This window comes from Dendropsophus ebraccatus, chromosome 14 (assembly GCF_027789765.1).
Source record: "Dendropsophus ebraccatus isolate aDenEbr1 chromosome 14, aDenEbr1.pat, whole genome shotgun sequence".
Lineage (NCBI taxonomy): Eukaryota > Metazoa > Chordata > Amphibia > Anura > Hylidae > Dendropsophus > Dendropsophus ebraccatus.
In genome coordinates this window covers 28,955,057-28,983,050 of record NC_091467.1, presented here as the reverse complement: position 1 = coordinate 28,983,050, position 27,994 = coordinate 28,955,057, and positions in this window count along the sequence as shown.

Sequence of the window (27,994 nt, the reverse complement as noted above, 5' to 3'; positions counted from 1 at the left end):
CTCGCCCGACCCCCCGGTGCAGCCCCGGATACTTACCGTTTGCTGCAGGTCCCGCTCCTGGACCCGATCCCCGGATGAAGATATCGGCGCCAGAAAGTGAGCGTGCGCTGTATGCAAATTACATGAGGTGAGTCCGATGCCCATAGAGAATGACTGGAGCCGTCATTCTCTATGGGCGTTGGACTCATCTCTGTAGCGCGTGCGTGTGGCTGCCTACGGCGATATCTCCATCCCGGGACCGGGGCCAGGAGCGGGACTTGCAGGAAAGGGTAAGTATCCGGGGCTGCACAGGGGGGTCGGGCGGGCTCAGCGTCGGAATGCCGGGTGACAGGTTCCCTTTGAAGATGTTTGTGAATATAGCCAGGCATGGGTATAGATTAAACTTAGTTTATCACTTCTATAAGGGTTGGTAGGTAGTAAATGGAGGTCTCCCATCTCTCCTCAGAATGATGATATCAGGAGAGAGAAGGATCAGCCATGTATGGATATTAGCCACTCAATTCTTTTGTTCTCAGAGAGATAAGCTGCCACCAGAAGAGTCTGGATGGAGGGGAAGAGATAGCTGTCGGCCAAACATTTGATGTATGGCTACCTTTAGAAGGCCCACGCTATCCAACAAGGTTTTCTCACATGAGTGAATATAATGCAGGGTGGCAATGAACATCAGAAGACACAGGAGACGGAGCAGGACCTGCGCAGAGAGAGAAAAGGGTGAAGGAGCTGATCACATGACCCGAAGGTCCTCTGAGCTATACGTGCTGTGTGTCAGTGTCTGAGTGTTTGTATGAGTCAGTCACTGTCAGTATCAGTCAGTCATTGTCTGTGTCAAGTCAGTCAGTGTCTTATTAACCTCTTCAAGTAATTCTGATGCTTATAAAAAAAAATAAGTTCAAAGCCAATAATCTGATTATTAAATTATATAAATGATCAATGAAGATCAGGGATTCGGGTGGGTTACCTCCTCATGTTGTTCTCAGGTCACATGACACCCCCTTCCTTCCTTGTATACTGCAGATCATTGAGGGATCTGAGATTAGAATCTACCATAGATTCTTTGTCGTTTTCTATTCTCGCAGTTTGCAGGAAGCGGAGGCCAAAAAATTATTAAAAACTTACAGATCACATAGTTGGAACGTTCCAGCGCGTTGCTGGAGAAGCAGTTACCTCATCCTAGTCCCAGCTGCCATCATAGTAAATGCAGGCCATAAAACACATTGGTGACATTATATAAAGGGTTTTCATGGCCTATGTGAACTGTATAAAGCAGGGCTAGGGAACCTTGGCCCTCCAGCTGTTGTAAAACTACAACTCCCATCATGCCTAGCAGCCAAGGCTGTCCAGGCATGGCAGGACAATCCTATCCAACCCCATATGGGGTTGATGATCCAATATAGATGTACTGTACTATTGTTCATGGATCAACCAAGTGCATTCAACTTTGAGATTCCCCTCCAGTTCAAATGAATCTATTACAAATGTCCATGATGTACAATTCTCCAATATATTATCAGCTGTTCTCCATGTATGTGTGGTGCCCAACCACCGGGATGATGTCATGCTGGTGGTTGTAATACAGCTCAGCCAGTGATGGTACTGTCGTGACGCCAGTGCTAGTTGAGCACACAGGTTGGGTGTTACACCTGCTTTTATGTTATGGCTGGCTGTACTGTCCCCCAATGTCGGTGACCTGCCGGGTTGTGATGGGTCCCTTGGGCTCCTGTGACAGTGGTCCGGAGTAAGAAGATGACCCACCCGGACTGTTGGTACTGCCACCCGCAGAAAGGGGAGAGTAACCCAAAGAAGGTGTAACCGTTGTGTGTAGGTGCTGGTGCAATGATCAGTCCCAATAGAATAAATAAAGTGATTTTACTCTGGTAATACAGGATAACTTGGCAATAGATAACTTCTGTGATATAGACTTGATCTCACTGAATCTGTGCTGGGAGATACTTGAAGTGCTGAGATAGAGTAGCAGTGTTTGTGGAGTTTAGCGTTGAGGAGAGTAGAGGAGTTTGTCGTGAGAGCCCCAACCCAAAGTAGGAGTGTGCTCTGCTGGAACTTGAGAGAAGAGTACTGAAGAGAAGAAGAGAATACTAAACCACCTTCTGCCCTGCAGTGTCAGGGTACCTGTCCTACAAGGGTGACACAATTATGGACAGCAGTTTGTTCCCCCGTAGTGGTCCGCAATTCATGGAGCACTACATTCTAGACAGTCTCCCATTTGGCAATTACTGATCCACACTTCAGCATGGCCTTTTTTTTTGCGGTCTATTCTTAGAGCAGCAAAAATTGGGGATGTGTGAATAGGCACATTGAAGTCAATGGGGGACATTTATGAAGGGTGCGGCAGGGGCATACGCCAGGGAGAAGGCGCAGATTAACCCCGTCGCACATTGAAAATAAAGAATAGTCGATCCGAACCCGAACTTTCGGCATTTGATTAGCGGTGGCTGCTGAAGTTGGATAAAGCCCTAAGGCTATGTAGAAAACATGGATATAGTCATTGGCTGTATCCATGTTTTCCAGACAACCTTAGATCTTTATCCAAGTTCAGCAGCCCCAGCTAATAAAATGCTGATCGTTCGGGTTCGGACCGACTCAAACCCGAACCCGGTTCGCTTATCTCTAAAAATGATCCAAATCCCAGGTGTAGATTTGGTGCGCCAGGCACGGATCCATGTAATAGGGCCCTTAGAGCCATGGGATGAATTGCTAAAATCTCTATTCAGCCATGTAATGCTACATCTCACCTCTAGTGGCCGCTGTAGAAAAAAAAACGATGGCTTATTGACTGCCTAATTTTTAGAAGGGTTATTATGACCTTAAAGGGGATGTCCACTGTTAAAACAGGAACAAGCTCTCTCCTTAGTGGTAGACTAATGCGAACAACATAAAATATTAGCACCCCCCCCCCCAGCCTTCCTGTTTTATTTTATTGCACCTATTTTAAAAATGAAGTCATAACCATTATATATTTTTTCTAACCCATAACATGCCATGTTATCCTCCCTCACCTCCATCTTCCTGCCTTCTTTATTGCACAATTCTGCGAAGCTATGACCTCCGATGCAGCGGCGGTCTACCCAGTGCCAACTGGCTATTTTAGTAAGAAGCTACAAAGGGGACAACTAGCATTATCTACTTTATCATTAAGTCATGTTGTAGCCAGTGGGTATTACACTGTATCTTGGACGGATATTTGTCTTGGGCAGGATTGAAAGGAGCAGGGATTATGTGGTTTGAAACTGCAAATCATGCGCCACATTGCATAGACGATAGACCGGCAATTATTTCTTATTGCTAGCTTTATTGAAGATCAGACATTGCTAGAGAGTCATGTGTAAAGGCAGAGAGGCTATTTTCCTGACTCTGGTACAGGACGTGTTCCTGTCATGGTGGTCAGTGTGCTCTTGACCCGAACCCGTACACTCAGCCTTAGTTCCAGCCATGCAGCAGAAGGGATGATGTTCTCCAACTTGGCACTGATCTATGAAACCCAGTTGTAGTAGTAGTAGTACAGGATGTACTGGATCAATTTCCTAAACTACACACAGTTTTTATTAATGGGCATGTGTGAAAAACACATAGTGAGAGAAGCCTATAATAGTAGGTCAGTTATAACTCCTATCACGTTTACGGCCAATACTGTTCTTGTTAGTTTGAGGGGAATCCATAAAACCTCTATACATCGATAGGTATAGTAGTCAAGGTTAGTAGTACTGGCTATAGGAACCAATGAGGATTCAATGGCCTCCTATGTTTGTTTTAATGGAATCACTAGGGCTCTGGGCAAAAGAATGTATGGAAGCATATGGAGCCTACCACATTACAGGGTGCCAACTACACCCATTACAACACTGCACAAATTCTACTGAGGCTTACACAACAGTAGATTCTTATAGAGGTATATGGGTTAAATATTATGGCTCGATACAACATGAGGCCTTAAAGGGGAACTCCACATACCAAAATTTGTTTTCTATTGAAAGTTCATTAAAAGTTATATAGATGTGTCTATTAGAGATGAGCGAACCTGGAGCATGCTGGAGTCCATCCGAACCCGAACGTTCGGCATTTGATTAGCGGTGGCTGCTGAAGTTGGATAAAGCCCTAAGGCTATGTGGAAAACATAGATATAGTCATTGGCTGTATCCATGCTTTCCAGACAACCTTAGAGCTTTATCCAACTTAAGCAGCCCCCGCTAATCAAATGCTGAACGATCGGGTTCGGATGGACTCGAGCATGCTCGAAGTTCGCTCATCTCTAGTGTCTATACAATGTATTACCATATCTGTGCGGGTCTGCCACACTGGTAGCTGATATAAACATTGTCCCCTGCTCCCTCTGCTATCCCACCTTAGGAGACAAATCTTCCATGCATCTGTCTCACATTGTGTGTGTTTGCTGAGGACAGGCTGATGATGCAGACAGGGGGCAGGGTGTGATGTCACAGGAGGCTTGGCTGGATCCCCCAGTCCCCTGAGTGATTTACCATCTCTGACCAGCCAGAAGCAGGTGCCGCAAGGACTGTGGACTGTGATGAACAGCTGAGGGAAAGCATTGCATTCTGGAACCAGTACTGCATTCTGGGAACTGCTCAACCAGGAAGTACAGAAACACAATACAGAACAAAACTCCCCAAAACAAATGGATTTTTGGTAGTTTCAAAACTGGGATAGATAGGTAAGTAATGCTTTAAGCTTCTGCAGAAGTTTCATTTTTTTTTTTAACCTTTACCTGGAGTTCCCCTTTAAAGTAATTTTCCATACCCAGTTCCCCTCTGGCTGCTGCCATGCTTCTGCTTTCTTTTTGGCTGCAGTTCCTGCTCTGGCCTGTAAGGTGCCTGAGCAATACTGTAGTTTATCTCTAGTGACCGTAATCTTATCCAAAATTCATGTGACCTGTGCCTGAGCTCTTGACTCTGTCTTTGCCTGATTTCCCTTTATCATTCCCCCTGGACCTGCCCCCTGCCAAAACACTTCTGTCTCTTCCAGACTATGCTTGGACCCTGTCTTGCCTTGCCTATCATGATGAGCTGCTACCCACACCGAGATGCAGCAATCTGGTACCTTCAAGTAGTTGAGTTCAGTTTCCACATTCTGGAGCTGGATAAAGGGTAAAAACTTAGAGGATTCTAAAGCCCCTATTACACGAGGCGACAGAGCAGCAGCCCCTATTACACATTCATGTCAGCTAATCATTGTGTTCTATTACACAAGACGATTATTGGCCGTGACGGACCGAATACGACGATAATCTTTCGTGTAATAGGGCCTTTAGACTCCACTCCTGAGCATAGCCCAACATCAATCTGCCAATTTCTTTATCCAGTGGCTCCTGTTGAGGGCTGTTGAGTAGACATAAGCAAATATCGAGAATGCTCGGGTTCATCCCAACCTCAATGCTCTGCATTTGATTACCGGTGGCTGAAGAAGGCCCTAGCGCCTATGGCTACACCCATGTCATTCAGGACTCCCTAGGGCTGCATCCAACTTTGTCAGGCACTGGTAATAAAATGCAGAGCATTCAGGTTTAGACGAGGTTCACTCATCTGTACTGTTTAGAAACCCATCTAATTCCATCAATAGTCCATGCAGATAGTCCTTGCATTGTTAATGGATTCTCTCCTTGGGTTACAAGAAGTCACATTCATTGTTGTACCCCAGGGAACTACAGCCATTACGTGTCCTTCAGAGTCCCTGTAGTAGGAACAAGAGCCTTAGGGCCCTATTCCACCAGACGATTATCGTTCAGATTATCGTTAAATCGTTCGAATCTAAACGATAATCGTCCGGTGGAATAGGGCCCTTAGGAGGAGAACAACCCATTTTTATAACCTCAAGCTTTTCCCCCCATGTTAAGCAGTTCCCCCACCACCATGAAGCATAGTGGCACCAAGGACCTGGACTCCTCTACCACAATAACCTACGAATCCATTGCATTGCAAGGGTTTAGCTCTACTCAAACTCCAACCCTGCAAATAATATACCAGTATATCCCTGCAATAAATGCTTTAACATTATAACACTACCCACTCCCCACATAAAGAAAAAACAGAGGACATCTCTACCAAAAAGATAGACTTTTTAGCTTTTGCCTGGAACTTCACGTTGAAGTAATTTTGGTAAGACCTGACGTAACATGGTGCGTCCTTCCACTGCAGGAAGACTTTGAAGTCATTACTTTAAAAGCTTGTAATTCTGAAGCTGGCCACACGGGGCACCTGAACTGCACACAGACTGACTGAGACTCTATAAGTTTTCTATTGTTTACAAAAACTTTATGCAAATAACCTTCAGCGACTCTCCTTTATGATACAGACTGGAAGGGATTAGGAAGTTTGCTGTAGCTTTATGTGACTTGTACAGTTATTGTTATCAAAGTTTTCTGCATACTGTAAGTCGTACTGTAAAGAAAGACAGGTCGTCTGATGCCTCAGATGACTGCACGCCGAAAATGACTTTACAGCATGTCGGAAAATCGTCCTGACGGACATCTGCTGCATTGATCAAGTGAATACTGGCACTTACAATTATGAAATGGTTTGACTGTTCCTCAATTACAGAAATATGACATCTGAAAACGATGCACGTATCACACAATATACATATTGCCATACAATGCTCAAATAATACCAACATTAGCTCTATATATACAGTAATCTATATGTAGCGATAGTCTGGCCTCTTTTTGGGTGGTATATACTTGTGGTTTGCCGTATACATTATCTCTGATAGCAGCTGTAAAGAACGGTACTCGCATTACAGACGTTTCTGAAATATGTATCTAATATCACCTTTAGGCTAAGTTTATACATAGTATTTATTCAATTAATAACGGTTGTTGTTTCAGATTGCAACACCGGTTGTTATTAATTAAATAAATACATTGCATTGACTTTATAGAATCCCGGCCGGAGTGTATACACATAGTATAGCATAGTATATACATAGTATAGCGGCCACACAAGACTGACAGAGAAGACAATGTAAAGTGTGGCTCCGGCCACACTTTACATTGTCAGCTATGGTGAATTGAAATGCGGGCACACCCGTATGTGCCCGCATTCAAATTAAAAAGAAATTAAGCTCATCTGGCCGGTACTGCAGTACCAACCGAGATGAACTTCACTGACACACCGAACGACCAGTGTCATGCATAGTGTGAACCCGGGGTCTTGCTTGGAGTCTTGCTTGCCCATTGACTAGCTGCCAATATGTAATTCAGGTAATTCTTGGTGATCAAAACCACAGAAAATTGATCCAACGCTGGAACTTGTGTTGAACATTTACTGACACAAGCAGCAACAGGTTTCTCAACCAGAACAGTCTCTAAATGATTATACACTGCAGGAACAAGAGACTGTTCCAATCTAGAAATGCTTTGCTGTGTGAATAAGTGTTCTAAATAGAAAGTCATGCGACTATCCTTGGATGAATTTTTTTGAGGTGTTGATCACCAATAATTACCTGGATTATTCTATGCTATGTAGGTTAAGGGTACCATTATTCTGTATTATGTAGGTCCAGGATACCATTATTCTATACTATGTAGGTCCAGGGTACCATTATTCTGTATTATGTAGGTCCAGGGTACCATTATTCTATACTATGTAGGTTCAGGATACCATTATTCTGTATTATGTAGGTCCAGGGTACCATTATTCTATACTATGTAGGTTCAGGATACCATTATTCTATACTGGGAGGTTCTGGGTACCATTATTCTATACTGGGAGGTCCAGGGTATCATTATTCTATACTATGTAGGTCAAGGGTACCATTATTCTATACTATGTAGGTCCAGGATACCATTATTCTATACTATGTAGGTCCAGGGTATCATTATTCTGTATTATGTAGGTCCAGGGTACCATTATTCTATACTATGTAGGTCCAGGGTACCATTATTCTATACTGGGAGGTTCTGGGTACCATTATTCTATACTGGGAGGTCCAGGGTATCATTATTCTATACTATGTAGGTCCAGGGTACCATTATTCTATACTATGTAGGTCCAGGGTATCATTATTCTGTATTATGTAGGTCCAGGGTACCATTATTCTATACTATGTAGGTCCAGGGTACCATTATTATATAATGGGAGGTCCAGGGTATCATTATTCTATACTATGTAGGTCCAGGATACCATTATTCTATACTATGTAGGTCCAGGGTATCATTATTCTGTATTATGTAGGTCCAGGGTACCATTATTCTATACTATGTAGGTCCAGGGTACCATTATTATATAATGGGAGGTCCAGGGTATCATTATTCTATACTATGTAGGTCCAGGATACCATTATTCTATACTATGTAGGTCCAGGGTACCATTATTCTGTATTATGTAGATCCAGGGTACAATTATCCTGTACTATGTAGGTGCAGAGTTCCATTATTCAATATTATGTAGGTCCAGGGTACATTGCTCTATATAATGTAGGTCCAGAGTACCATTATTCTATACTAGGTAGGTCCAGAGTATCATTACTCTGTGTAAGACAGGTCCAGGGTACCATTACTCTATGTAAGACAGGTCCAGGGTACCATTACTCTATGTAAGACAGGTCCAGGGTACCATTACTCTATGTAAGACAAGCCCAAGGTACTATTACTCTATATAAGACAGGTCCAGGGTACCATTACTCTATATAAGACAGGCCCAGGGTACCATTACTCTATATAAGACAGGCCCAGGGTACCGTTACTCTATATAAGACAGGTCCAGGGTACCATTACTCTATATAATACAGGTCCAGGGTACCATTACTCTATATAAGACAGGCCCAGGGTACCATTACTCTATATAGACAGGCCCAGGGTACCATTACTCTATATAAGACAGGCCCAGGGTACCATTACTCTATATAGACAGGCCCAGGGTACCATTACTCTATATAAGACAGGCCCAGGGTACCATTACTCTATATAAGACAGGCCCAGGCTACCATTACTCTATATAGACAGGCCCAGGGTACCATTACTCTATATAAGACAGGCCCAGGGTACCATTACTCTATATAGACAGGCCCAGGGTACCATTACTCTATATAAGACAGGCCCAGGGTACCATTACTCTATATAAGACAGGTCCAGGGTACCATTACTCTATATAAGACAGGCCCAGGGTACCATTACTCTATATAAGACAAGCCGAGGGTACCATTACTCTATATAAGACCGGCCCAGGGTACCATTACTCTATATAAGACAGGCCCAGGGTACCATTACTCTATATAAGACAGGCCCAGGGTACCATTACTCTATATAGACAGGCCCAGGGTACCATTACTCTATATAAGACAGGCCCAGGGTACCATTACTCTATATAAGACAGGCCCAGGGTACCATTACTCTATATAGACAGGCCCAGGGTACCATTACTTTATATAAGACAGGTCCAGGGTACCATTACTCTATATAAGACAGGCCCAGGGTACCATTACTCTATATAAGACAGGCCGAGGGTACCATTACTCTATATAAGACAGGCCCAGGCTACCATTACTCTATATAAGACAAGCCGAGGGTACCATTACTCTATATAAGACAGGCCCAGGGTACCATTACTCTATACTCATTTTTCAGTTTAATAGAATCTCTTACAGAAGCCATGGCAAATATCCAAGACATAACCTCAGATTTTTCTACTTATTCTTAGTTTCTTTGATGTGGATTGGTGGAACAATTGGAAGGTGCCATTACCCTACATAACACCATGCACCGTTATGTGGGATACCACCATCACACAAGTCACATGGTGTCAGGCAGAAATGACGTCATATAAAATATTGGCCAGACTCCTGATCATTCATATCAGTCTACAAGTCCAGTACTCTACTGACAAACATTGGGTTTGCTCATTGGTAGGACGCTTATGTTGTGTTGGATGGCATTTCTTAATATGATTCTCTACCCTCCCATAACTTCTATCTTATCATTATTCCTTATGAATCCCCAATACATGGTCCGTAATAATATTTTTTTAGAAATTATTAAGGCTTTAGGTCTTGGTATACAAAACTGCACCTAAGATCCCATATTATCCATAACTATCACTATCCATCATTACCATCACATCCATGAACATGTTAAGTATGATCATGTCTATACCTCTGTTACAACCATGGCCAAATGCATTCATCTCAACTATTGCTGACTATAGCATTGTACCTGTTATATGCATCACCATAGACTGGGCTGTGTACCTGCAATCTATGAGCCTGTCCTTTTCCTCTAGAGGATTTATGTTGTCCCTGAAAGGGAAATCAAGGCTTTCCTCTCATCACTGACCTCCATTACTGGGCAGCTTTGCCTTGTATTGCTACTACTGTTCGTACACAGTGCTGCCTCCTGACAATAACACCCCCTCCCCTTTAGTTTTTTTTTTAACATTATCATCACCAGCAGCAGTTCAGTGCTTAAGGTAACTCCTCCCTTGTTATTTCTGCTCACATAGCACCCTGTAAATCCAGTGCATCAGAAACCCTATTGTATCTATAGTAATGCACTGTAAATTATCCCACCACACAGTGCAGTCTTTTCCAGCACACTTTTACCTGCATGACATATTAGTAAGGATTGGGTGCTGTGCAGACAGCTAAGGGAAAGGAAGACCTGTGTGAGTACTACTGACAAACAGGTCCGGTCCCCTGAATTGTATAGCTTTAGAAATACCTTTGCACCAAGGAGGGGGGGGGGGGGGGGGGAGGGGGAGGAGCTCAACATGACCCCATGTCACCAACCTAAAAAAAGTCATCTTGTGCAAATATTTAGGTGCATACAATATCCTGGATATGTGTTGTTGGTATCTCACCGTGTTTTCACGCACCAATATACTGTACACACCCAGGGTTGTGAATACACTTATGTGGATGGAAACTGGATTTAAAGGGGTTGTTCACCAAAAAAAAAAAAAAAATCTTTCAAATCAACTGGTGTCAGAAAGTTATACAGCTCTGTAATTTACTTCTATTAAAGAATCTCCAGTCTCCCAGTACTTATCAGCTGCTGTATGTCCTGCAGGTAGTGGTGTATTCTTTCCAGTATGACACAGTGCTCTCTGCTGCCACCTCTCTCCATGTCAGCAACTGTCCAGAGCAGTAGCAAATCCACATAGAAAACCTCTCCTGCTCTGGACAGTTCCTGACATGGACAGAGGTGGCAGCAGAGAGCACTGTGTCAAACTGGAGACCACTTCCTGCAGGACATACAGCAGTACTGGAAGACTGAAACTTTTTTAAAAGAAGTAAATTACAAATCTCTGGCACTTTCTGGTACCAGTTGATTTCAAAGAAAACATTTTTTGGTGAACAACCCCTATATATGTTTGCACAAGATTATTATTATTATTTTTTTATTTTTTTTAGAACTTTTAGGCTTTGTTTACACACAGTAAAATATATGGCTATGTTCACACATCAGTTTTTGGTCTGTTTCCCGGTTAGTATTTCTTTCAACCACCAAACCAGCAGTGGGTTGAATAAATAAATAATAAGGCCATATTCACACACTGTCCTTTTTTAGTTATTTCACAGCCTTCTTTTAGGACAGTCGTCATTTTGAGGCCAACTAATGGCCGTTATTTGTACGATCATGGTTGTCATTATAAAATAACGTCTGTGATTTGGCCTCAAAATGACGGTCGTCCTAAAAGAAGGCTGTGAAATTACTATAAAAGGACGGTGTGTGAACATAGCCTAAGCGTGTTTTTTATTTTTGGAATTTTTCTCTACTGTATGCACCATTGATTTTAATAGCGCACATTATTTTTTCAAATGTTATTGTTTCCACACACACATCCACATCCCCTCCCCTGGCGTTTTGAAAAAACTATCCTTTAAAAATATGGCTGTAGTTTGCTTTATTTCACAGTGTGAACATAGCCTTATTAGACAAACAGCACTTTGCACTTTGATTTTTTTAACACACCTATTTTGTGCGTGAAAGATGAAGGATTTTCCTCTTTATTACGATTTATATCCTAATGTATTCACTGTTTATACTGTAAACGATGTGTGATACACCTATATACCTCATATGTTCTCTGAGAAGTAGCTTGAAATGAGGAGACTGAAATTTTGCGCCATGTTAGATGTCTTCCAGTACTTATCAGCTGCTGTATGTCCTGCAGGAAGTGGTGAATTCTTTCTAGTTCTCTGCTGCCACCTCTGTCCATTTCAGGAACTGTCCAGAACAGGAAAGGTTTTCTATGGGGATTTGTTGCTGTTCTGGACATGGTGAGAGCACAGTGTCAGACTGGAAAGAAAACACCACTTCCTGCAGGACATACAGCAGCTGATAAGGACTGGAAGACTGGATATTTTTAAACAGAAGTAATTTCCAATGACAATCCAATAATGTCCAGGCCTCAGTGGATTCTTAACCCGGATCTACGTTTCCCTTTCGGATCTGAAGTACAGTAGTTGTCACTTTGTTGTAGCTGGAAAGCCACATCCAACAGGTTGTCAGCCACATCATGGTAGCTCTAAACTAGGAAAGTCTGCCGTATCCTTCATATAGCTATCCATCTATCTATTCAGGACGGTTCGGAGGAACGCCGAGTGCAAAAAAATATCCAAAAAATGCAACTTCCTCTCGAAGGACAGTGACGTGTAAGTCTGAAAAGCGAGAATGTGAAAGATTAAACACTGAGGTTTCCTTCTAAAAGAGAAAGTCATGGCAGAAGCCACCACGTCCACGTATCAAAGAAAGCCGAAAAAATCCACTTAACATCTCGCCATTAACCCGTCTCCTGCCCCCTTTAACCCCTCCCTAGCCGGGGCCGTCTATCCCATCTGCTTCCCATCTGAGGGACTCGTCAGAGTGGTGCTGATGTGGCAGATACAATAAGTTTTTGGGATGCACTCCAGAGCTCGCTCCTTCCTCCCTCCTCCATGTATTGTCCCCCCCCCCCCCCCTCCTCCTTCCATCTGGCCCGCTCTCTCCTTTTCTCTCCTCCCTCCCTCGGTGTGCGGGGAGTGGCAGGGAAACACTTCGCCACACTTTAGGTTTAGTTTAGGGGTAGAAAAGACAGCAGAGGACATGGGAGTGTAGCTGCGGGACAGGTAGACAGGTCCCGACAAGAAGAGACTGCGGCTGATAACCAGAAATGAAGGGCCTGATCGAATAAGTAATGTCTGGGGGCCAGCGAGAGCAGTCACTCATATTACACCCCGGGACTACCTGCCAAAATGGCCTCGTGCCTGATACTCCCTTCTCCGCAAGCCGCAGGTCGATAATGCTGCACGTCTGTCTGAATAAAACTAGATGCACCCCGCACCTTACTGCCCTGGGATCAATCGCTTATAAAAAGAACACAAAGAGACCGTTCTAGGGGGCAGTATAGGGGGATCATGTGAACACTGAATTGCAGTGTTATAGTTCTAGTATATAGTTTTAGTATTATAATTCTGGCAGAATTATGTAGGCTCTATATGATGGTATTATGTGAGCTCTATATGACGACATTATGTGGACTCTATATGGCAGAATTATTTAGGTCCTATATGACGACATTATGTGGGCTCTATATGATGGTATTATGTGGGCTCTATATGGCAGAATTATTTAGGTTCTATATGACGACATTATGTGGGCTCTATATGGCAGAATTATGTGGGTTCTCTATGACGGCATTATGTGGGCTCTATATGGCAGAATTATGTGGGTTCTCTATGACGGCATTATGTGGGCTCTATATGGCAGAATTATGTGGGTTCTCTATGACGGCATTATGTGGGCTCTATATGGCAGAATTATTTAGGTTCTATATGACGACATTATGTAGGCTCTATATGGCAGAATTATGTAGGTTCTATGTGACGACATTATGTGGGCTCTATATGGCAGAATTATATGGGTTCTCTATGACGGCATTATGTTAGTTCTATATGATAGAATTATGTGAGCTCTATATGACGGCATTATGTTGGTTCTATATGATGGTATTATGTGGCCTCTATATGATGGTATTATGTGGCCTGTATATGACGGCATTATGTGAGCTCTATATGATGGTATTATGTGGCCTCTATATGACAGCATTATGTGGGCTCTATATGATGGTATTATGTGGCCTCTATATGATGGTATTATGTGGCCTCTATATGATGGTATTATGTGGCCTCTATATGACGGTATTATGTGGCCTCTATATGACGGCATTATGTGGGCTCTATATGATGGTATTATGTGGCCTCCATATGATGGTATTATGTGGCCTCTATATGATGGTATTATGTGGCCTCTATATGATGGTATTATGTGGCCTCTATATGATGGTATTATGTGGCCTCTATATGACGGCATTATGTGGGCTCTATATGATGGTATTATGTGGCCTCCATATGATGGTATTATGTGGACTCTAGATGACAATATTATGTGGGTTCTATATGATGGTATAATGTGGACCATATATGATGGTATTATGTAGACTGTATATGATAGTATTATGTGGCCTCTATATGACGAATTATGTGGACTCTATATGTGATGTCAATCTGGCCTAAATTGAGATAAATATATATATATACTTTAGACACTATGTAGAGATAACGTGAGCTATATATTGCAGGATTGCACTGTATGACAGTATTATACAGGCTGATATTATACAATTCTTTGAAAAAAATTCTATTTCCTCTTCTAAGCCGAGAAGAAAGGGGTTATGGTGCTTTATTTATTGCTCGTTATTAATATTATTATTATATGTTTGTATAGATATGTGAGACTGGTGTTAGAAAGTTATATAGATTTGTAATGTATTGCTTTTTTAAGATCTCAAGCCTTCCAGTACTCATCAGCTGCTGTATGCCCTGCAGATAGTGACACAGTGCTCTCTGCCTCCACCTCTGTCCATGTCAGGAACTGTCCAGAGCAGGGGAGGTTTTTTTATGGGGATTTGCTTCTACTCTGGACAGTTCCTGACATGGAGAGAGGTGGCAGCAGAGAGCACTGTGTCAGACTGGAAAAAACACACCACTTACTGCAGGACATACAGCAGCTGATGACTTCTGGATGACTCGATATTTTTAAATAAAAGTAAATTACAAATCTGTATAACTTTCTGAAACCAGTTCATTTGAAAGATTTTTTTTGCCAGCGTACCCCTTTAACATAACTAAATAGCCATATACCTTAGTTTAATAAAATTTCTTGAAAATACTTGATATTCCATACAGCCTGATATTACGGCACTTGTTTCCTGCACAGAACTCCAGATGTTTGACCCCCACAGATCAAACTGTAATGGTGTATCCTCGTGATAGGGGGGAGCATGACATTAAAAAAATTCTCGGTGATGTTCTTTGATGTTTCCTTGTGTCATGCTCCACCCCCTTATGCAGTGTAACTATTCTGTCGGAGTGTTCCTTTAAGGCTGTGTCACCCAAGGTGTTGTTGGGGCATGGTGGGAGTTGTAGTTTTGCAACAGCTGGAGAGCGACACGTTGAGGAACACGGCTATAAAATATGCTCAAATGAGAAAAAAAAAATTGGCTCTTTTTCCTTTGTTAATATTATGCTATCCCTGCTTCATAGCACTGTTTCTAGATCTATCAGTTCTGACAGTGCTGCCTCCTCCCCTTCTTTTCTTCTTCTCCCTTCCCTCCCATGAAGGGTCATTCAATCCTCAGCATGTGTGATCTCTGCTTCCAGACCCCAAGATGAAATACTGTAAATCACAAAGGAGGAGCGATGCTCTGCAGCACAGCCCAGGTGCAGATACTCTGCCAGCACCAGACACGTGGAGCGACTTCAGTGACAATGACTACACCCAGCTTTGCAGCCTTGAAAAGGAGCAGGTTAACCCCAGAGGGAGTGTCTCAATGGAGTTCAGCCAATAATAGGCCAGCGATAGTTGGGGGGGGGGGGGGTGTCAGTTAGAGGACGTCCGCTTTACGGCTACAGATGTGGCTGAGCTTCGAAGAGGAGAATCTGAAGTTACTTCAGGATGCAGGGGCATAACTTATTTCAGTTCTAAAGTCTATTGATGAGTTGGCAATGCCATCAACCGTCGGGGCACCGAGGCCATCGAGGCCTCTTATCCTTGCTATGCCCTTTGCTCAGGACACCAAAAATCACCTATATAATCCGACTTAAGACTTATTCTTCTATATAATTTTTTCCCAAGTAGCAGAACAGATAAACCCTACAGAGGATTGTCTACGACTCTTCCTATTACAGAGTGATGAGTATCTTGGACCTTAGTATGGCCTCGATTACTGCAGGGTAACACAAGAAGCGGCCCGATCATTACCTAATAAATCTTGTTTACTTGCAGGGCAATCCCCAGACCCACATACAAGGAGAACTGCCTGTCCATGTGGCCACGACTGGTTTACACATTAAACGCTTCTCCTCTTGCTACCTCCTAATCGGACACACATGGCGTCCAAGTCTCCTGGCCCGACATTCACATGGAAGAAAATAGTCAGCAAGTTTAGAAAAGGGATGGTCCCTCCTCCTACCTCCTTATACTGTATATAGAGCAGAAGATGGGGGAGGGATATATAATGCATAGAAGATAGGAGGTTATATGGAGTAATAGGAGGAGATAAAGTGGAAGTATATGGAGTAATAGGAGGAGATATAGGAAGGGTATATGGAGTAATAGGAGGGGATATAGGAAGGTTATATGGAGTAATAGGAGGAGATATAGGGGAGGGTATATGGAGTAATAGGAGGAGATATAGGGGAGGTTATATAGAGTATTAGGAGGAGATATAGGGGAGGTTATATGGAGTAATAGGAGGAGATATAGGGGTGGGTATATGGAGTAATAGGAGGAGATATAGGGGAGGTTATATGGAGTAATAGGAGGAGATATGGGGGGGTTATATGGAGTAATAGGAGGAGATATAGGAGAGGTTATATGGAGTAATAGAAGGAGATATAGGGGAGGTTATATGTAGTAATAGGAGGAGATATAGGGAGGGTATATGGAGTAATAGGGGGAGATATAGGGGAGGGTATATGGAGTAACAGGAGGAGATATAGGAGGGTATATGGAGTAATAGGAGGAGATATAGGGAGGTTATATGGAGTAATAGGAGGAGATATAGGGGAGGTTATATGGAGTAATAGGAGGAGATATAGGGAGGGTATATGGAGTAATAGGAGGAGATATAGGGGAGGGTATATGGAGTAATAGGAGGAGATATAGTGAGGTTATATGGAGTAATAGGAGGGGGTATAGGGGAGGTTATATGGAGTAATAGGAGGAGATATAGGGAGATTATATAGAGTAATAGGAGGAGATATAGGGGAGGATATATGGAGTAATAGGAGGAGATATAGGGGGGGATATATGGAGTAATAGGAGGAGATATAGGGGAGGTTATATAGAGTAATAGGAGGAGATATAGGGGAGGTTATATGGAGTAATAGGAGGAGATATAGGGGGGGTTATATGGAGTAATAGGAGGAGATATAGGGGGTTATATGGAGTAATAGGAGGAGATATAGGGGGATATATGGAGTAATAGGAGGAGATATAGGGGAGGGTATATGGAGTAATAGGAGGACATATAGGGGAGGTTATATAGAATAATAGGAGGAGATATAGGGGAGGTTATATGGAGTAATAGGAGGAGATATAGGGGAGGTTATATGGAGTAATAGGGGGAGATATAGGGGGTTATATGGAGTAATAGGAGGAGATATAGGGGAGGGTATATGGAGTAATAGGAGGAGATATAGGGGGATATATGGAGTAATAGGAGGAGATATAGGGGAGGGTATATGGAGTAATAGGAGGAGATATAGGGGAGGTTATATGGAGTAATAGGAGGAGATATAGGGGAGGTTATATGGAGTAATAGGAGGAGATATAGGGGATGTTATATAGAGTAATAGGAGGAGATATAGGGGATGTTATATAGAGTAATAGGAGGAGATATAGGGGAGGATATATGGAGTAATAGGAGGAGATATAGGGAGGGTATATGGAGTAATAGTAGGAGATATAGGGGGGTTATATGGAGTAATAGGAGGAGATATAGGGGAGGATATATGGAGTAATAGGAGATATAGGGGGTTATATGGAGTAATAGGAGGAGATATAGGGGGATATATGGAGTAATAGGAGGAGATATAGGGAGGTTATATGGAGTAATATGAGGAGATATAGGAGGGTATATGGAGTAATAGGAGAAGATATAGGGGAGGGTATATGGAGTAATAGGAGGAGATATAGGGGAGGTTATATAGAATAATAGGAGGAGATATAGGGAGGTTATATGGAGTAATAGGAGGAGATATTGGGGGGGTATATGGAGTAATAGGAGGAGATATAGGGGAGGTTATATGGAGTAATAGGAGGAGATATAGGGGAGGATATATGGAGTAATAGGAGGAGATATAGGGAGGTTATATGGAGTAATAGGAGGAGATATAGGAGAGGTTATATGGAGTAATAGGAGGAGATATAGGGGGTTATATGGAGTAATAGGAGGACATATAGGGGAGGTTATATAGAATAATAGGAGGAGATATAGGGGAGGTTATATAGAGTAATAGGAGGAGATATAGGGGATGTTATATAGAGTAATAGGAGGAGATATAGGGGAGGATATATGGAGTAATAGGAGGAGATATAGGGAGGGTATATGGAGTAATAGGAGGAGATATAGGGGGGTTATATGGAGTAATAGGAGGAGATATAGGGGAGGTTATATGGAGTAATAGGAGGAGATACAGGGAGGTTATATGGAGTAATAGGAGGAGATATAGGGAGGTTATATGGAGTAATATGAGGAGATATAGGAGGGTATATGGAGTAATAGGAGGAGATATAGGGGAGGGTATATGGAGTAATAGGAGGAGATATAGGGGAGGTTATATAGAATAATAGGAGGAGATATAGGGGAGGATATATGGAGTAATAGGAGGAGATATAGGGAGGTTATATGGAGTAATAGGAGGAGATATAGGAGAGGTTATATGGAGTAATAGGAGGAGATATAGGGGGTTATATGGAGTAATAGGAGGAGATATAGGGGAGGATATATGGAGTAATAGGAGGAGATATAGGAGAGGTTATATGGAGTAATATGAGGAGATATAGGAGGGTATATGGAGTAATAGGAGGAGATATAGGGGAGGTTATATAGAATAATAGGAGGAGATATAGGGGAGGATATATGGAGTAATAGGAGGAGATATAGGGGAGGATATATGGAGTAATAGGAGGAGATATAGGGAGGTTATATGGAGTAATAGGAGGAGATATAGGGAGGTTATATGGAGTAATATGAGGAGATATAGGGGGGTTATATGGAGTAATAGGGGAGATATATGGAGTTATATGGAGTAATAGGAGGAGATATAGGGGAGGATATATGGAGTAATAGGAGGAGATATAGGAGGATATATGGAGTAATAGGAGGAGATATAGGGTAGGGTATATGGAGTAATAGGAGGGGATATAGGGGAGGTTATATGGAGTAATAGGAGGAGATATGGGGAGGGTATATGGAGTAATAGGAGGAGATATAGAGGAGGATATATGGAGTAATAGGAGGAGATATAGGGGAGGATATATGGAGTAATAGGAGGAGATATAGGGGGGTTATATGGAGTAATAGGAGGAGATACAGGGGAGGGTATATTGAGTAATAGGAGGAGATATAGGGGAGAATATATGGAGTAATAGGAGGAGATATAGGGAAGGTTATATGGAGTAATAGGAGGAGATATAGGGGGGTTATATGGAGTAATAGGAGGAGATACAGGGGAGGGTATATTGAGTAATAGGAGGAGATATAGGGGAGAATATATGGAGTAATAGGAGGAGATATAGGGGAGGTTATATGGAGTAATAGGAGGAGATATAGGAGAGGTTATATGGAGTAATATGAGGAGATATAGGAGGGTATATGGAGTAATAGGAGGAGATATAGGGGAGGTTATATAGAATAATAGGAGGAGATATAGGGGAGGATATATGGAGTAATAGGAGGAGATATAGGGGAGGATATATGGAGTAATAGGAGGAGATATAGGGAGGTTATATGGAGTAATAGGAGGAGATATAGGGAGGTTATATGGAGTAATATGAGGAGATATAGGGGGGTTATATGGAGTAATAGGGGAGATATATGGAGTTATATGGAGTAATAGGAGGAGATATAGGGGAGGATATATGGAGTAATAGGAGGAGATATAGGAGGATATATGGAGTAATAGGAGGAGATATAGGGTAGGGTATATGGAGTAATAGGAGGGGATATAGGGGAGGTTATATGGAGTAATAGGAGGAGATATGGGGAGGGTATATGGAGTAATAGGAGGAGATATAGAGGAGGATATATGGAGTAATAGGAGGAGATATAGGGGAGGATATATGGAGTAATAGGAGGAGATATAGGGGGTTATATGGAGTAATAGGAGGAGATACAGGGGAGGGTATATTGAGTAATAGGAGGAGATATAGGGGAGAATATATGGAGTAATAGGAGGAGATATAGGGAAGGTTATATGGAGTAATAGGAGGAGATATAGGGCAGGGTATATGGAGTAATAGGAGGAGATATAGGGGAGGGTATATGGAGTAATAGGAGGAGATATAGGGGGTATATGGAGTAATAGGAGGAGATATAGGGCAGGGTATATGGAGTAATAGGAGGGGATATAGGGGAGGTTATATGGAGTAATAGGAGGAGATATAGGGAGGTTATATGGAGTAATAGGAGGAGAAATAGGGAGGGTAAAAGGAGTAATAGGAGGAGATATAGGGGGGTTCTGTGTAGTAATAGGAGGAGATATAGGGGGGTAAAAGGAGTAATAGGAGGAGATATAGAAGAGGTTATATGGAGTAATAGGAGGAGATATAGGGGAGGTTATATGGAGTAATAGGAGGAGATATAGGGGGTTATATGGAGAAATAGGAGGAGATATAATACTCCAGCAGATATATAGTTAATGTTTGCCTTGTGTTTGCTGTCAGTTTTGTTTTCAGTTATGCAGCTCCAGTGATCCATTTACTGCCCCATGCCATTGTGCCTATTATGCATCTGCATTATAATCTGAGCTGCTGGGCGGGCCCTTAGATCAGTTTGTTTATTCAGCAGCACAGGACCTTGGTAGCCGCTGGCTAATTAGCATTTATCTTCATTGAGCCAGTCTGTGCAGAGCAGAGCGACAAGTGACATCACTTCCTGCATTTAGTCTTTTTTTCCAGTTACTAAAGACCAAATGGCCTTAGTGATGGAGCCTGGACTGCAATTTTCCGGCAAATGGGACACCTAGTGGCCAATTTTATAGCAATGTATTTAAAAAAAAATCTAATATATCACCTCCCCTGCTGATTTAACATTATTTATTGGTAATGGCAGTGCTCATTTAAGTATAGTAATAGGAGGTATAGAATAGTATATGGAGATGTAGTTGTTCTATAAAGTAGTAAAAGAAGTTTTAGAAAGTTGACTCGTGATCCTGCTGATCAGCCCGTGTAATAGAACCTTTAGTCCAGAGATATCAGTCTTGAGTAGACAGCTATCTGTTTGATAATAAACACTGCAACCAGAACTTGCCCTAACAGGACAGTGTCTGGGTGGATGCACAAAGCCATTTATTTCCCTGTAATATAATACTTATCATTACCCTGGCCTGGACTATAATACTCATCATTACCCTGTAATATAATACTCATCATTACCCTGGACTATAATACTCGTAATTACCCTGTACTAAATTACTCATCATTACCCTGTACTATAATACTCATCATTACCCTGTAATATAATACTCATCATTACCCTGTAATATAATACTCATCATTACCCTGGACTATAATACTCATCATTACCCTGGACTATAATACTCATCATTACCCTGGACTATAAAACTCATTATCCTGTACTATAATACTCATCATTACCCTGTACTATAATACTCATTACCCTGTACTATAATACTTATTAACCTGTACTATAATACTCATCATTACCCTGTACTATAATACTCATTACCCTGTACTATAATACTCATTAACCTGTACTATAATACTCATCATTACCCTGTACTAGAATACTCATCATTACCCTATGCTATAATACTCATCATTAGGCTATGTGCAGACTACGTAAGAGACACCTCTGCCCCTCTATGTCTCGGCTCCATTGATACTAATGGAGCTGCATCACAGAGGGGAGGGGTTTCCTCCCATGGGGGGAGGCCGGCCCGCCTCCAGTCCTTCAGCCCTGGCCGGTGATAGATAATAGAGTGACGCCATGCACGGGAATCGGGCAGCGGTTCCAAAAAAAGGACTGCAGCACCGGCTTCCCGCGCCAACGCTGTTCTATTCATGTGCAACACTTAAAGCAAATGTGCCTGCTGGTACATTCACTTTAAGATGTCTGAATTATTTTATGATAGACAAGATTTTACATTTAGCGTCTTCAAACTTACAGCTTAGCATGATGAAGCCTTGTTTGTCATGGTGTCTTGTTCTTAAAGGGGAACTATGAGCAAATTAGACGAATCTGACCTGCTAATAGGCCCTTAATGCACATGAGGAGCTGAGGAGGAAGTTATGTCTCATACCTTCCTCCTCTGTGCTGTTCCCATGCTGTAAGCAGTGTAATCCTCTGTCTGGAGCACTGTTAGGAGCACTGCCCTGCCCCCAAACTGTCGCTCTATTGATTATCGTTAGAAGGAGCGGGTGGGCTTGCACAGGTCGTCTATAAGGTCAAAAAAGCCCTAAAATTTTTGCACAAAAATCTAAAGTTTGCAAAAAATTTAGTTGTCTAATGTGCATAGCAGTCTCACAACTCTCCCCTAACAGGTCAGGGAATGCATGTTGCATTTCAACTGCCTGATCCCTTTGTTCTCTTGAGATAAGCTGCAACCAGAAGAATCTAACCTAACGTTTCTAAATCTTTACTTTTAAAGTACACTAAAACATGGTCAACCACATTTTTGTGTACATAAACAAAAAAAAAAAATTATAATGAAAGTTAATGGAAAATGGAAGCACTCAAATGAATCTGTATTTTGCGATTAAAAAGATTGTTGTGAAGCCAGCCTTACTTCGGGGTCTATAACTGAATATGCGCCATGTTGATGCTGTTTCCATGGTTACTGTGACTCTCTCCAGCTTTTCGTTTCTCACAGTTAGGAACATTCAGTTTTAGGCCATGTTCCCACGTAGTAAGACACTGGCCGTTCCGTGACCCGGCTGGGTCACGGAACGGCCGGTGTCAGAGAGGATCATCCTGGCTGGTACCGCAGTACCGGCCTGATGACCTTAAGGCTAGGTTCACACAACGTTTAACAGCGTCCGTTGCATAGCAACGGACGCTGTTAAACAGCCAGGCATCGGGCTGCACTCAGCCCGTTTCTTCAGCCGATACCTCCGTATCGGCTGCAGGCACGTTCTTTTTTCACAATTGATTTGCAAATCAATTAGCCATTCACTCCAATGCAATGTGCGGACACGCTGCACATTGCGTTATGTGAACACCTGATGTTTCAGTGAACAGCGTCCGGAAATAATTGACAGGCTCATTATTCTAACGCCCATTCTAAAGATCGGGCGTTAGAATAACGATGTGAGAACACAGCGGACGGCATTACGGCATACTGCCCCTGCAGTAAAGAACGGACGCTGAGGCAATTGCAATCTTTACTTAAAAAGAACGTTGTGTGAACATAGCCTTACTGCCGCTGAATTCGGATGTGGGCGCATCAGTGTGTGCCCGCCTCCGAATTCCCCGCTGCACACAATGGAGTGTGTGGACAGAGCTACACGTTTCATTGTGTGCACTGATTGTGTCTCCTGAGGCTGCTATTGAATGAATGGTGGCCACAGAAAACTAACATGTCAGTTTTCTACGGCGCCGCTAGGGATCCTGGATGAAGTGTATACTATTCCCTCAGGTGCAGCACTATGTAAGTACCGTAGTAATCACGGCCATTGTTGCAAATGGCCGTGATTACTTCAGTACTAACGTAGTGTGAACATAGCAGGGAGCTAGAATCAGGCTCTTACAGTCTTTATTTACCCCCTCACGTTCCACTTGCCCATTGTTTTGCTGCCCATTTGCCCCCCATGGTCTGGTTATACCTAGTTTATTCAATAACCTTCGTTCCTCACTATCTTACACCATGCTTAGTTTTTCTTCTCCCCACCCCCTTATCTCCTCTCGTGCTATTTCCTCTGATGCGTTTTCCCCTCCCTTTCTACTTTCTCGCCCTCTCCCCGGGATAGTACCATCAGTCGTCCAGACCTCTTTTTCGTGTGATATTTATTTCGTTATATTTTCCACTATCTCTGCCAGCAACCTTCTGCTCCATCCCCCAGTAGAAAGCCGAAAACTATACACAGGCAAAGTCTCCTATACCAAGTGACACATTGCATGCACACTCATCTTAGATGTATTATACTCTACAGGGGTGGACTGACATGTATGTTACATTGTTTACATTGATCACCATGTGTTTTCTTAAAGGAATTATCTCCAAATTATTTCCTCTAATAGTGGAGCAAAACTAGACCTCTAAATGAATGGAGTACATTGCACATGTATGGCCACTGCTCCATTCATTCTCTATGCGACATTTGTGTGCTGATCCCTAATCCCTGAAGCTACCATTCCAACTGCTCCCAGTCCCATCTTCTGCTTCTTCTTATTTGATGTTTTTTTCATGCAAGAACTTCCTGCCCAGCAAGTGATGGACTGAGCAGGCAATTCCTGCCACAAAATAACATCATAGAAAGCAAGAAGAAGTAAAGAGCAGCAGGGACCAGGAGCTGCAGGGGGATCAGGGCAGGTGAGTATGGTTTGTTTCTTATTTTAAAAAAGCAACCTCCATGCCAATGTAAAATGTTTTGTATTTCCAGAAAACCCCTTTAATAAACATATAAACATGTAGTGTGCCTTATAAATCAAGCAGAAAAAAAACTCTGTATAATAAAGAGGCGGTTTACAGAGCACCAGCAGTGAGTTCCCTTTAAGAGTTTCATAGACAAATATTGGTTGTTTAAAGTGTACATGTCATTTAAAAAAATACTCCTGCTTAATTTAGATTAACCTTTCAGAGTGGTGAAAAGGTGATATTAGTGCTCTCTGTGGTGTTCCACCAAGGGTGTTTCTAGTATGGGCACATGTCGTAAAAGTCCTGTACTGTAGAGTAAAGTGGTAATGAAGTTGCATTCTCTATTTTTACCACAAGAAGTCCCTCTGTATTATTTTGTTTGTTGCACAGCTGTAGTCATTTAAGGGTTACTGTTTTATTCTGTGATCCTGTGCACCAATGAGAGATGCTCCTCTCTTTCTACCTATCCCTACTCCATTTGCTTCTATGCACTCTCTTCTCCACCACTCACAGGAGCTCTTACACAGGAAGTGTAGGTCCTTCTTAGTCAGTTTCTTTCTTCTTCTCAGTGGAGCAAGACACTCAGATTAGGCATCCCTGCTGAACTTAGCCAGGAGCCGGGCTCTGCCAGGTTCCCTGTCCGGGAGAGACCAGCTGTGGTGTTAAGACACACGTATGAAGAACGCAGATACTTTCTTTCTTAAAGCAACACTTATACTCAAGTGCTAAACACTTTAAGGAGGACGAGTCAGAGAACACCCCAACCCACGCCATGAACATTTCTGTACAGTGCAGGACAGCATCTTAAGCAGAGTAACTGATCTAGATAGAGCAAAGCAGTCATAGTCAAGGCCTACGTACTCTCGCAGCGCAGGGGACACGGGGACAGACTCAGACATTCTGCTCAACTCAGGTAACCAGAAGTGGGGCTTGTGTCACCCATGTAGGACGGGTACCCCAACACTGCAGGGCATAAGGTGGTCTATAGCGACAAAGGCCGAAACAAGGGCACAAGTATTCTTCTTCTTTTCAAGTATCTTCAAGTATCTCTTTTTACAAGTTCCGGCAGAGCACATTACTAAATCGGGTTGGGGCTCTCCCAACAAACTCCTCTCCACTCTTCTGAACTCTCTACTTCACCCAACCAAACTAACACTGCTGTTCTATCTCACCTGGCATTGGCATTTCTCAGCACAGATTCAGTAAAAGCAAGTATGTACCAGTTACCTTTTATTCTATCATCCTGTATTACGAGACTTACCAGTAAAGATCAATTTATTAATTTAACCGGGGCTCAGTGATAATTGCACCATATAAACACCATTTTCCCCTTTCTGTGGGTGGCGGTACCAACAGTCCAGATAGGTCATCTCTCCACTCCCGACCACCGTGATAAGAGCCCAAGGGACCCATCACAACCCGGCAGGTCACCGACCATTAGGGGTCAATACAGCCAGCCACAAAAAAAAACTAAAAGCAGGTACAACACCATACCTGTGTGCTAAGTTAGGACTGGCGTCACGACTATACCACCATCGGCAGGGCTGTATTCCAACCACCAACATAACAACATCCCGGCGGTTGAGCACCACACAACCTGGTGCGCACACCACACTCTCACTGTTCTTATTAAGCCCCCTCAGTGGTGCACAGCTATTTCTCATTTACTTTATTTCAGGAGGCAGGTCCAGAGCTCAGTTGTTTATCAGCAGTACTCACACATGGACTTCCTTTCACCTACTTTTCTGGACAGTCACAGCTCTGCTATACCAAGATACAGTGCTGGTGAAAGTTACTGGACTTAAAGGAGAATTCCGGGCAGGGACATTATATTCAAAAGTGGCAGTGAGGATGAAAAAAATTTGCATGCACTTACCTCCCCGGCCACATACCGCCGCTCGCGTTCTCCGTTCCTTAACCGCTTCCTTATTTGAAAGGGGGGCTGGGAAACTACGGCCGCGGACTGGCTGAGGGGGCCTGGAACTTCATGTCCCAGCTTCCCTCTCAAACCAGGAAGCAGCCGGGGATGGGGGAACTGAAGCGGCAAAGGTAAGTGCATGGTTTTTTTCATCCTCTCCTCCCCGGCAGTCTTGAAAAAAATGTCCCTGCACGGAATTCTCCTTTAATTTGCAGTACACACTTAAGAATGATTTATAGTACTTGTTAGGAATAAGGAACTGAATGACACAAGGACAGGTGAGCCCTGAAGCTGACACCCGCCGCGCAGTCTCTGCCTACTTGCCTCAGAAGCCTTAAACAGCAACGGACAACTGAACAGCAAACCCTGTTCTCAATTTAAATGCAACACAGAACAAAACACAACAAACATACACAATAAGGCAGAGGTCCGGGTCAATAACACACGAGCAGCGCAGTACAACACAGAATCCAGGAGGGTAGTCAAATAGTCAAGAGGCAGAAGTCAGATACCCAGAAAAACAAGGCAGGAAATAATGCTAGGTCATGATACACTAGTAAACTAGGCACTATATCAGGCAAGGCATGAACCTAAGTGCAGGATACTTATAGGACCAGAAGTCCCAGACCAGATCAAGCCCAGCAGCTGACTGGCGGTAACAGCCGTCAGTCAACTTAATTAAAATCATAATAACCAAATTGCCGTACGACCGAAGTTGGTGAAGCCCCGGTCGTGGCAACATCATTGAGAAACGCTGATGTACGGCCAGCTGCTAAGGACACCGTCGGCGCTGCTAAAGAGCCAGCCGTGCTGCGGCCATGCAGGGAGCCAGGCGAGCGGCCCGGCCACTGACAGTACTAATATTATGGTAAAATAGGGTTATTAATAGAAACAGGAGCAAGAAGGAACAGGAGCATCAGGATCATGACAAGGACGGGTTTACACCAAGCCCTGAATTGCTGATGATAATGACAAGCCTGCAGACTAAAGGTAGGAGGAAATTATATTCAGGAGGCAGCACTGTTTACATGCAATAGTAGGAACAATGCTTTTAACACAGCTGCCGAGACATTATGTGTGGTCAGGGAAAATATTGAAGCATTGATTTACCTTACAGACACAGTCTACACCCTTAAGAGTAAGCAGATATGCTCACAGATGGCATGTAGACCTCTTTCCTACATCCTATGAGACACCTAGTTAACAAGACTATAGCTGTTTATCAGGGGAAAGGTGTTATTTCTAGTGAAT